The 12045-nt window shown below is 36.2% G+C and overlaps 1 pseudogene; it reads right to left on the reverse strand.

Annotated features, from left to right (window-relative positions):
- Positions 1-1326: 1326 nt before the first annotated feature.
- LOC132283270 (small nucleolar RNA R71) lies at positions 1327-1425 on the reverse strand (annotated as a pseudogene).
- Positions 1426-12045: the final 10620 nt, after the last annotated feature.

Consider the following 12045-nt stretch of genomic DNA (forward strand, 5'->3'; position numbering starts at 1 on the left):
ATTCTATAAATTCAAACTCAGCCACACTACACACTTTTGTGCAACTAGGTATTGACACCCACCAAGTTTTGGCGCTGTTGCCAGGGTTTGGCAACGCCGTATTTTGGAACCAATTTGGAATTAGTACTCTTTTGATCCTATTTTTATTTTATTTTATTTTTAGTTACTTATTCTGTTTGTTCTTGATTGGCTAGGTACATTGAGTCAAGAGAAGTGAAGCAAGGGAAATTCTAGAGCAAAGGAGCAAGCTAAGTTAAGCTAAACAAAAACATAAAAAGCTAAAAGTTAAAAAATAAATAAATAAATAAAATTGTAAAGCAAAGCAAGGCGAAAATTGAAAAATAATTTGTAGTTGCTTAAGAACCCTTTGTGAGCTTTTCTAACTCTCTCTCTAGTTAAATCATCGGCCCGCGTGGAGGCAAGTTTTAATTTCTTAGATAAATTACGAGCCCGCGTGGAGGCAATTTATTTTTCTTGCATATTGTTGAAAACAAGGGAGTATATGATCAATGTGTGTCGAGGATTGTTGTTGATTGATTTGTTGCGGAGGAGAAGTGATTGCTATTTACTATTTGTTACTTGCTTGTTGTTGTTTTAATTATGCATGCATGGTCGTAGATCGTTGAATCCCACTCTTGTCCCACTTAATTTGAATCTTGAATCCATTGTTCGTAATCCTAGGGGAAGGGATAATTCTTGTAACTCCATTTCATCAATTGAGGAGCATAATGTGGACCATATGGAGGACCTTGGTCACATCAACCAACAAGGCATCCTTCACCCTAATGTGTATCACCATCATGACAATATTCAAGTACCATTAGGAATGCTAAGACCTTTTATTCTATAACAACAAGGCCAAGTTCCATTGGGAATGCCTCGGCCAATTTTTGTTCCACCACCTCCTGTTGTTCAAGCAAATCATGGTGCTCGTGTAGAGCCATCGGTTGTGAATCTTCCTCTTGCTTTAAGAGATCATTATGTGCCAAATGAGTATAATGCACCCACATGCATTCAATAACCTCTATTTAGAGTACACAATTATGAGATTAAACCACAAATAATTCAAATACTTCCCAATTATCATGGCTTACCAAGTGAAGAACCTTACAAGCATTTGGATGAGTTTCTTGAAATGTGTTCCACCGTAAAATACACGGATATGCCGAAAGAAGTTTTAAGATTAAAACTCTTCCCTTTCACCCTTAAAGATAAGGCAAAATACTAGTTTAATAACTTTAGGCCTTTTTCAATAACTTCTTGGGTAGAAATGCAACAAGAGTTCTTGAAAAAGTACTACCCGGTATCAAACACCAATGCAATGAGAACTTCATTTTGAGAATTTTCTCAAGGGGATGGAGAAATGTTTCATGAAACATAGGAGCGATTGAACGATTTGCTTAAGAAGTGTCCACATCATGACATTCCTAAATGGCAATTGGTTCAATTTTTCTTTGAAAGTTTGTTGAATACTTATAAAGGAATGGTTGATGCTTCTATGGGTGGTTCTTATCTTGATAGGTATGAGGATGATGTATGGCGTCTATATGAGAGCATGAGTGAGAATTCAACGCATCGATCTTTATCATCCAAAAATGGTAGAAACTTATGTGGAAAGAAGAATGTCAGCTTATATTAAGTTGACAATTCCAATGATATAGCCGCCGAAGTGAAGTTTTTATCTCAAAGGTTTGATCAATTTTTTATCAACAAAAATTCGGTGAACCAAGTTTCTTCCTCCCCTAGTCATACTCATCATACTTCAAATCAATCTTACGTGACTTGTTTTAGTGTTTTACATTCTCCTTCCAATTGTCCCCATGGATATGTGCAAAGTGAGCACCATGAACAAGTGAATGCCACATTTGCCAACCAAGGGAATAACCTATATGGCACTCATTACAATGCCAGGTGGAGGAACCATCCAAACTTTTCTTGGAAAAGCCAAGGGGAAGGCTCAAACCCTCCCCAAAGTGGTTTTCAAGGCAAATATGTTCCACCCCTAATGCAAGGCCAAGGTACCCACGGTTTCCATCCATCTTACTAAGCACCAAATGGAAACCAATTTTCAAACTCTCACTTTCCAAATCAATCTTCATATTCTCAAGGGAATTCAAGAAGTCCCGCATTTGAAGAGAAAGTCTTAACCACTTTGGGTACTTTTGAGGCAAATACCTAATTACTTCATTCTCATTCCCAATCAATTGCAAAGCTAGAAACCCAAGTCAGGCAAATAGCTAGTACCTTGAATGCTAGGGAAAAAGGGAAAATGCCTTTGAATCCACCACCCAAGCAAGAATTTGTTGTGGAGACCAATTCCCCTTTGAAAGGTCACACAATTGAACATGTAAATGTGATGACCACTTTGAGAAGTGGAAGAATTGTTGATAACTAAATTGGTGTTTAAAATGAAGAGAGTGAACCGGTGTAACCAAAAGTTGACACCAGTCCCATCTCACATCTTATTCCTCCTTCATTGCATGTGACAGAACCTTTTGTTGAGAAAGATTTGCAAAACGATTGTGAAAAAGGTTTTGTGCCCAAGGCTCCATTTCCAGATGCTTTAGAAGGATCTAATTCTCTTGAAAAGCAAAAAAGCAAAGCAAATGAGATAATTGATGTGTTTAAGCAAGTAAAGATCAATCTTCCTCTATTGGATGCAATTAGACAAATTCTAGCTTATGCCAAATTTTTAAAGGATCTTTGCACCCTTAAAAGGAAGAACAACCAAAAAGAGTTGTTTTGACCGAGCAAGTAAGCTTAATTTTGTAATATAACATCCTCCCAAAGTTCAAAGACCCCGGTTCACCTACTACTTCTTGCATTATTGGTGATCATGTCATTAACCGGGCTCTTCTTGATTTAGGAGCGAGTGTGAACCTTATTCTATATTCAGTTTATGTCCAATTGGGCTTAGGTGACTTGAAACCGACGTTGGTAGCTTTGCAACTAGCCGACCAATCCATCAAAAAGCCCTAGGGTATCATTGAGGATGTTTTGATCAAAATTAATAAGTTCTTCTTCACGGTTGATTTCATTGTCATTGACACGGAACCGATTTCAAATCCCAAGAGCCAAATTCCTGTTATCCTTGGCCGTCCTTTCTTGGCAACTGCTAATGCCAACATTAGTTGTAGGACAGGGATAATGAAAATTTCATTTGGCCACATGAAGGTGAAGTTGAACATTTTTAATCCAAGCCCCAATTCTATGGACAAACATGAAGAAGTATGTGTTGTTGAAAAATGTTTTGGAAATAAAGTTGACAAAAATGAATCTTTGCTTGGAATTGAACAATCAAATGTCCTACCTTCCAAAAAAATTTCAAAAGAAAATGTTTTTAAATTAAGTGTTAAAAAGGCATGGAAGCCCAAAGATTTTGTTAACCAAGGTTCATCAATTCCACCTGAATCAAATCCAATAAGTTCCCTATGGAATGGTTTGTTGGGTGGGATTCAAAGTTACACTCACCCCGTCAAGGAGGGTATGCATAACAAGATTTTTTATCCGGGCTAAAAGAGGCTAACGTCTTGCAAGAGCCGTTAAACACTAGTGCTTCATAGGGTTTTTCCAACCCTATTCCTCCCTCATTTCTATTTTATATTCTTTTCTTACGTCATCAAGATACAATCTGGGATTATATATGTTGTTTAAGACTTTGATGGGGAATGCATGTACTTTGATCTCCAAATTAGGTATTTAGTGCCCTGTTCGATCGATCACAAGACCGATTCGATCGATCGAACATCATCTCTGCATATTTTTATCTCTCTTTCCCATCGTGCGAGATTCTCTGCATATTTCAGGTCTCTGTCTATCGTTCGAATCTATTCTTCAATCGTTCCAAAGTTGTGATACCCTTCGATTCTAGAGCCACGGGTGATCAATTCCGAACACAGATCCGAGAGATACTAGACAATTAATATGTAAACAAGCAGGAATACAAAATGAATTAAAGAAATAATTCGTAAAGCTGAAAAGAGTTCTAAATATTAAAATCCTCTAAATTATATATTAATATAATTTAAACTTTCCAATATCCGTACAACTCGGGAGTCCACTTAGTGGACCCCTAACAATCCCAAATGAATGTGAAATACAGAATCAAAACCCAACACTAAAATATGAAAGGAAATCCTATGCAGTCGGAGAAGTGAATGACTGTATCTGCTCAGCAAGATCAAGCTCTAAGCTTGGAACTGACGAACACCGGAAAAATAAGAGTGGATCAGGCCCACATACAAGTTCTATTCTACTACAATCCATACAGAAACCCGATACGCAGATACATCCATATAGATATAAATACATGCTATAGGACGTTCATTAGCCTATAGTGTAGTCTCAGCCTAAATAGAAGGTGACATATAAATCACACATTACGGTATACATGTATACCTAGACCTACCAGGGAACATCAACTATAGCTCATTACTCATCCTAGGTGATATACGTACCCTAACCATGATTCTGAGACTCAAGCTCATATCACGGTACCATAATTATATATATAAATCCTTCCTAATACAAAAATAAAACAAACATCCGATATGTTGTTCGACTGTTTTAGTTGACAAGACATGAATCCATGTAAGATTTAACTATTTTAGTTAATCCATTTCGTATGTATGAATAGGTAGGAAATAACGTTTTGATCTAATCCATCCCTAATATGTCACTGTCTCATACCGGTGCATATAATGCATATGATCCATAAATGATGCACCACTCGTTTGAACATCAAATGCATCCAGAAACAATCATAATAGAAGCCAGATATATGCAAGGTCCTATTATGCATCCAGTATATGATTATAATCAAATAACCTCCATTTAAATTGCTAGAGTAAAGATAAACAATTTAAATCATCCATATCTATATAATTGACAGAACATAAATTATAATCGTTCATCAATTAAAATCCATAGCATGATATAATGATAATAAAAAATATAAACAGAGCACATTATACTAAAATTCCAGAAATACATTCATACTAATCCATTTAATTTTCTAAAACAAAACTAGCAGTTAAATCTTCCACAATCCTTAACAGCATGCAAATTAATATATAAATTTTATGATGTCCATTTAATCCTCAACTATAAATCCAGAGTAAGCATAGCTAAAGTCTGATATGTATATGACCCTATGGTGTATCCAAAACAATGTCTAAAATCATGCTACAGTCCGTTCAATCACTAGAATAAAAATTAAACGATTATATCCTTTATATGTTAACAGCATGCCAGATTATTTAAACTTCCCTACTGTTGAATCCATTAGCATAAAGACATTAATTATGCTCTGTGGGTTCAAATATAGCATAATATAATATTTAGAGTCCTTATTATTCACCCAAAATAGTCCAAGAAAAAATTAAACAGTTTAATCCTTTCTATCCGTTAATAGCATACAAGATTGTTTAAACTTCCTTACTGTTAAATCCATTAGTATAAAGACATTAATTATGCAATGTGGGTTCTAATATAGCATAATATAATGTTTAGAGTCCTTACTAATCACCCAAAACAGACCCTCAAACCACGTCCAGTATCAAGTTTGGCATGAGAACATGCTCTCACAAGTTAAGAGCTTGTTCTCAACCATTGGGAGCCGGTTCCCTCAATCCATGGAGTCGGTTTTCTCTCTCATAGAGAGCCGTTACCCGTTCTGGTTCATCTTCTTCGCCTCTGACGACTTTACCGAACCTACTATAATGTCTAATACAGTTCCTAGGGTTCAATTCATGTCCCACTAGTTCTAAAAACTCCTCAAATTCCAATACAAATGGTTAACAAGCTTTAAAACATAATTGATAACAGTTTATGTACAAAACAGTTTCAGTTTAAACAAAACCACAATAATTTACAGTTTAATTTAACATGCATAAAACATCCATTTTAAAGTTTAATTTAATTCCTGGAGACTATATAGTATGCACAGAACACAGGATTAAGGGAAGGAGTTAGAATAAAACTTGTTTTCGGTTTCAGTTTTGAAACCTTAAACCACCGTCTCTGAGTTCCGGCAAATCCCAAGACTGTTCTCCTCCTCGGTTCACTGTTCTCCTCCTCTGTTGCCTCTTGGTTCAACCCACAAGCAACACCTTTTCCTTCCTCCTTGAGCCTCTCTATGTTTCTCTCTCTTTTCCTCCCAAATCCCCTTCTATTTCTCTCTGCCTCACAGTACGTGAATAGAGTTCTAAAAACCCTTGGCAGACTTATAACTTATATATGTATAGGCGTCTATTAAACCTACTTCTAATTCCAACCCAATTATAAGTCGGCTAACATAACTTCACAAAAAAAAAACCCTAAACCTAAACTATATACGACACATATAAATTATAAACCAATTAAGTCCACCTAAGCATACACAGAATTAAAACAAATAAATCATATAAGCTAACAAATAAAACAAGTCAATTAAATCAACAATTAACCAAATAATTAAATTAAACAAACAATTAAATAATGAATTTAAATAAATACACAATTACAATTAAACAATTAATTTAAATAAATACATAATTAACCAATTAAGCAAATACGCAAATAAGCAAATAACAAATAATTCAATAAAAATGCAACAAAATCATTAATTAAAATACCGAGACTATCCTTTTAAAATTAGGGGTATTATATTCTTCCCCCCTAACAAGAGGAATTTCATCCTCGGAATTCGCTCTTACCTTCTTCCATGATTTCAGTAAACTACGAGCGAATGACATCCTCCCATTTCGAAGTAGACTAGCCTCATTGTGGTGACTCTACTAAACACACAATAAAGGGATACCCTTATTACAAAGAATGTGATCCCTACGGTCGACAATACGACACGGTGGCTCCAAATATGCTGCATCCAGCTGCAACTCAATCTCCTCAACATCGATATGCTGATACCGATCCTCATCTCACAAAAATTTCCGCAATATGGAAACATGGAACACATTGTGTATGCGATCCAAATTATCCTGAAGTGCCAACCGATAAACTACAGTGCCAACTCGATCCGTAATCTTGAATGGACCGACAAACCATGGTGACAACTTCCCTTTCTTCCCAAAGCGCATTACCCCTTTCATAGGAGACACTTTGAGTAGAACTTGATCTCCAAGCTAAAAATCCAAAGCACGAGTGCGACGATTGGCATAACTCTTCTGCCAACTCTGGGCAGTGCGCATGCAATCCCTAATAAGAGCAATCTGTTCAGAAGTATCCTTAATAAACTCAGGACCCAAGAACCTATTTTCTCTAACCTCCATCCAACAAACAAGAGATTGAAATGATCGGCCATATAATGCCTCAAATGGTGCCATACCAATAGTCTTATAGAAACTATTGTTATAAGCAAATTCGACTAGTGGCAAATAATCCTCCTAATGGCCCTTGAAATCAAGAACGCACGAACAAAACATATCCTCCATGATTTGATTAATCCTCTCAGTTTGTCCATTAGTCTAAGGATGATAAACAGTGCTAAGATGTAACTCTGTACCCAAAGCCTGCTAAAAACTCCCCCAAAATCCTAACACAAAGCTCTAATCCCTGTCCGATATAATAGACAACGGAATGCCATGTAACTTCACAATCTCTGTAACGTAAAGTCTCGCCAACTGCTCTGATGTGAATTCAGTGCGAATAGGCACGAAATAAGCTGATTTAGTCAACCTATCCACAACGATCCAAATGGAATTGTGATCCTTACAAGAATTTAGCAATCCTTCCACAAAATCCATAGAAATGCTCTCCCATTTCCACTCCGGTATTGGTAGTGGCTGTTGAGCTCCTGGCGGCCTCTGATGATCAATCTTGACCATCTAACAAGTACTACATCGAGATACCAAAAAATAAAAATAAAAAATAGCAATGTCCTTTTTCAAACCTGCCCACCACAACTACCACTTCATAGCCTGATACCCCTTGTCTCTTCCTGGATGAACAGAGAACTCAAAATAATGAGTCTTAGTCATCACATCCGTCCTTAAATTGTCAGTAGAAGGTACCACTAAACGTCCCTTATACCTCAAACCTCCATCAATCCCAACATAATAAAAAGGAATCGCTCTAGAAGTTATCTCTACAATTTTGTCAATGTACTGCTGATCTGTGAGTTGTGCCTTCAAAACTTTGTGAATGATATAATGTGTAACTACCATGCAAGCCATGAAAGCATCTGAAAACTCCTCCACCATCTTCAAAGCATTCCACTCAGCAGTGAATAAAGCAGAAAGACTGGCAGCGGGTCGGCGACTGAGTGCATCTGCCACCACATTCGCTTTCCCTGGATGGTACTGTATAGAGAAATAATAGTCTGTCACAAACTCTAACCATCGGCGCTTTCTCATATTCAGGTCCCGCTGAGTGAATAAATACTGCAGACTCTTGTGATCACTAAACAATTATGATACCCCTCGGATCCGAGACACGGGTTGATCAGGCCCAGGCCCAAACTCGAGGGAATATCAAACAATTAATATTTAAATCGAACACAGAATATAAATTGAAATAATAATAAGCAAATAATAAATGGCTGGAACAATTCTAATGAAAATCCTCAAAATAATAATATAAAATCCAACTCCAAAACCTCCAATTAATTAACAACTCAGGAATCCATCTAATGGACCCCTAATAAAAATCCCAACTGTGAAGTGAAATAATTGAAATAAGATCCAAAGCCAATAAGTAAACAGTCCTACGTAATCGGTGGAATAGAAGTCTGTATCTACTCTGCACGACCAAGCTCTAACCCTGGAACTGACAAGCACCTGAAAACTAAAAGAGTGGGTCAGGCCCACTTGCAAGTCCTGATCTACTACGATCCAAATAGAAATTCGATACGCAGATACATCCTAATTAGACTCAACAATATCTAGAGTAGTCCATATATGTATATATTAAACACTATAGGACGCTCACTAGTCCAATAGGACTGTCTCAGCCTGAGTAGAGATACCATGCAAATCGCACATTACGTGGTTATAAGTACCTAGACCTACCAGGGAACCGCAACTACTATCAAGCTATCCATCCTAGGCGATATACGCATCCTAACCATGATCCTGAGACTCAAGCTCATACCATGGCGCTATAACATAAATATATAAAGTCCGTTCAAGGTGTGTCATTCAAAAGGTTTATTGACCTGACACATAGATTTAAGTAGGACTTAACTTTTGTAGTTAATCCATCTTATTTCACTATAGGTAGGACTTAGTGCTTGAACTAATCCATCCCTAGAATAGGTAGGTCTTAGTGTTTTGAACTAAGCCGTCCCTAATATGCCACCATCTCATACCGGTGCATATACACATATATAAGAAGGACTTAACTTTTATTGTTAATCCAACTTATTTCCAAATAGGTTTGACTTAGTATTTGAACTAATCCGTCCCTAGCATAGGTAGGTCTTAGTGTTTTACACTAAGCCGTCCCTAGTATGCCACCATCCTATACTGGTGCATACAATCCTCCAAATAACATAGTTAATAAAACAGCACTATGTATTCAACAACCATTCCCCAAAATATGCATCAATATAAGTTAACACATATACATCAACATTAGGCATTCCTTATAAGGCCTAAAAATCATATTCTAATAATGTAAACTGCTAAAACAAACCTAAGCATTTACATTCTCCAAATTATCCAGAAATTGATATAGTTAAATATCAAACAAATATTAATTTATTCCAAACCAAGCATAGTTAAATTCAGGTGATCCTCTACACTTAAAACTCTATCTAAATATAATTAACAGTATTAAATCATACATAAAGTAACCTCCAAGTTCCAGTGAATAAATTCATTAATAAAACAGTGCACAATCCATTGCTTTTCCCATAAGTTCACCTTGCCCTATTCCTCAGTCCAATTATGAATTAATGTTTCCTTATAGTTATACAGGTCTATGCTACTCCTATACAACATTTAAAATAGTTTGAACGAAGTAGAAATGCCCTGTTCAACCCAAATAATGATTTCAAATAGTTAAAACGTAACTACTGAGCAATTAGATTTACCCTTCCATCCGATCTAAACAACATATAAGTTATTTAATTTCCAAACCATCCACCCTTTTAGCATATATAGATATAAGATGCATTCTGGGATCTTCCTAAGTCCATTAAACCCATTTAGATTAATTAAAATAGGTTTAGAATTAATTCCGGGCAATTAAAACCAAAATCTAGGTCGCGGTCCAACTTAGCTGGCTGAGTTGCCAACTTAGTCTGCTGAGTTGGTGCTGAAGTCATCTTTTTCGTCTGTTCAGCTTCTCTAAACCCTAAAAATCCATAGTTAAAGTCTCCAAGCTTCAACCTAAGTCCCATACGTCTATACTAAACTATTTTAGATGTTTTAACATACAAAAATTAAACTTAAACATCAATTGTGCATCAAGAATTTTCAGAATCATTCAAAACAGAAATATGAAAACAAAGTCATACACCCTCTATTTTAGTCCAACTAAGCATACATAATTACTCAATTTTAGCATTCATTAAACCCCTGGAGTCTAGCTAGGCATGCACAGAACACAGATTTAAGGGAAAGAGTAGAACAGAGACTTGCCTTTGAGTTTCAGATTTGAAACTCTAATTCACCGTCTCTGAAGGTTCTGTTAATATCCTAAACTGTAGTTCCACACAACCACGCTCCTTCCTCCTTGAGCTACTCTGTATAACACTTAATTCCACTCTGTGTTTCTTTCTTTGTATTTCTGTATCTCTCTATCTCTTTGTTTTACAGAACGTTGTTATATTGTTCTTGTTTTTCTGTCTCCAAACCCTAAGCCATGGTAATGCACATATTTATAGGTTTATCCCAGCAAACCTAGTCCTAGAGACCAAGCCCTAATTCCCCTCTTAATCGGCCCATGAAACTATCTAAGTTCTAACTTACGGCGGCTCACCTATATGTGAAATATAAGCCAAAGTTATAACTGATATCCCTAAGTTACGATAGACAAGATAAATCACCATTAAATCAAAAATCACAAATAAATAATATAACAGATGTAATAATACAAATAATTTACATAATACAAATAATTCAAATAAAACAATTAATTTAAATAACAAATAATTCAAATTAGACAAATAATTCAAATTAAATAATAATCACTTAAAGCACCACAATATAAATTAAATTAAACAAATAATCCAATAAAATGACACATAATCAAGTACAATGCAATCAAATAATAAATTTAATTCCAGAAATATCTTTTTAAAATTTAGGGGTATTACAACAATCTGAAGGATTCTCCCAACAGATAATGCCTCTAAATGCGTAAGGCAAAGACCACAGCTGTCAACCCCAAATCATGTGTTGGATAATTGAGCTCATGAGGCTTAAGTTTCCGAGATCCATATGAAATCGGTCGCTCCTCCTACATCAAAACACATCTAAGACCTTGCAAAGAAGCATCTGTGTAGACAAGATACTCTATCCTGCTCTATGGAGTAGACAGAACCGGTGCAGAAGTCAGCTTAGTCTTTAGCTTATCAAAAGCTTTCTGATAGTGTTCATCCCACACGAACCGTACACCCTTTTTTAGTTAGATGAGTGAGTAATCCCACTATCTCTTAGAACCCCTGAATGAACCTACAATAATATCCTGCCAATCCAAGAAAACTACGAACCTTGGTAAGTGAAGTAGGCTGTCCCCACTCAACCACTGCTGAAACCTTGGCTGGATCCACAACTATTCCCTTTTCTGACATTACGTGACCCAGAAATTTCACTTCCCGCTACCAAAATTCACACTTCTCGAACTCGACATATAACTGGTGTTCAGGAAGCATCTGTAACACTGTGCAAAAATGTCTAGCAAGATCGTTCTCTGACTTTGAATAAATCAAAATGTCATTAATGAAGATAATAACAAATTGATCTAAATAAGCCTTGAAGACTTGGTTCATTAAATCCATGAAGACTGTGGGTGCATTAGTCAGTCCGAAAGGCATGACACGAAACTCATAAGAACCATATCTAGTGAGAAACGCTGTCCTCGGAACATATTGCTCCCTAACCC

This window comes from Cornus florida, unplaced genomic scaffold (assembly GCF_030987335.1).
Source record: "Cornus florida cultivar Cherokee Brave unplaced genomic scaffold, ASM3098733v1 CherokeeBrave_3.0.0_Hap2_Chr01, whole genome shotgun sequence".
In the NCBI taxonomy this organism is placed as follows: Eukaryota; Viridiplantae; Streptophyta; class Magnoliopsida; order Cornales; family Cornaceae; genus Cornus; species Cornus florida.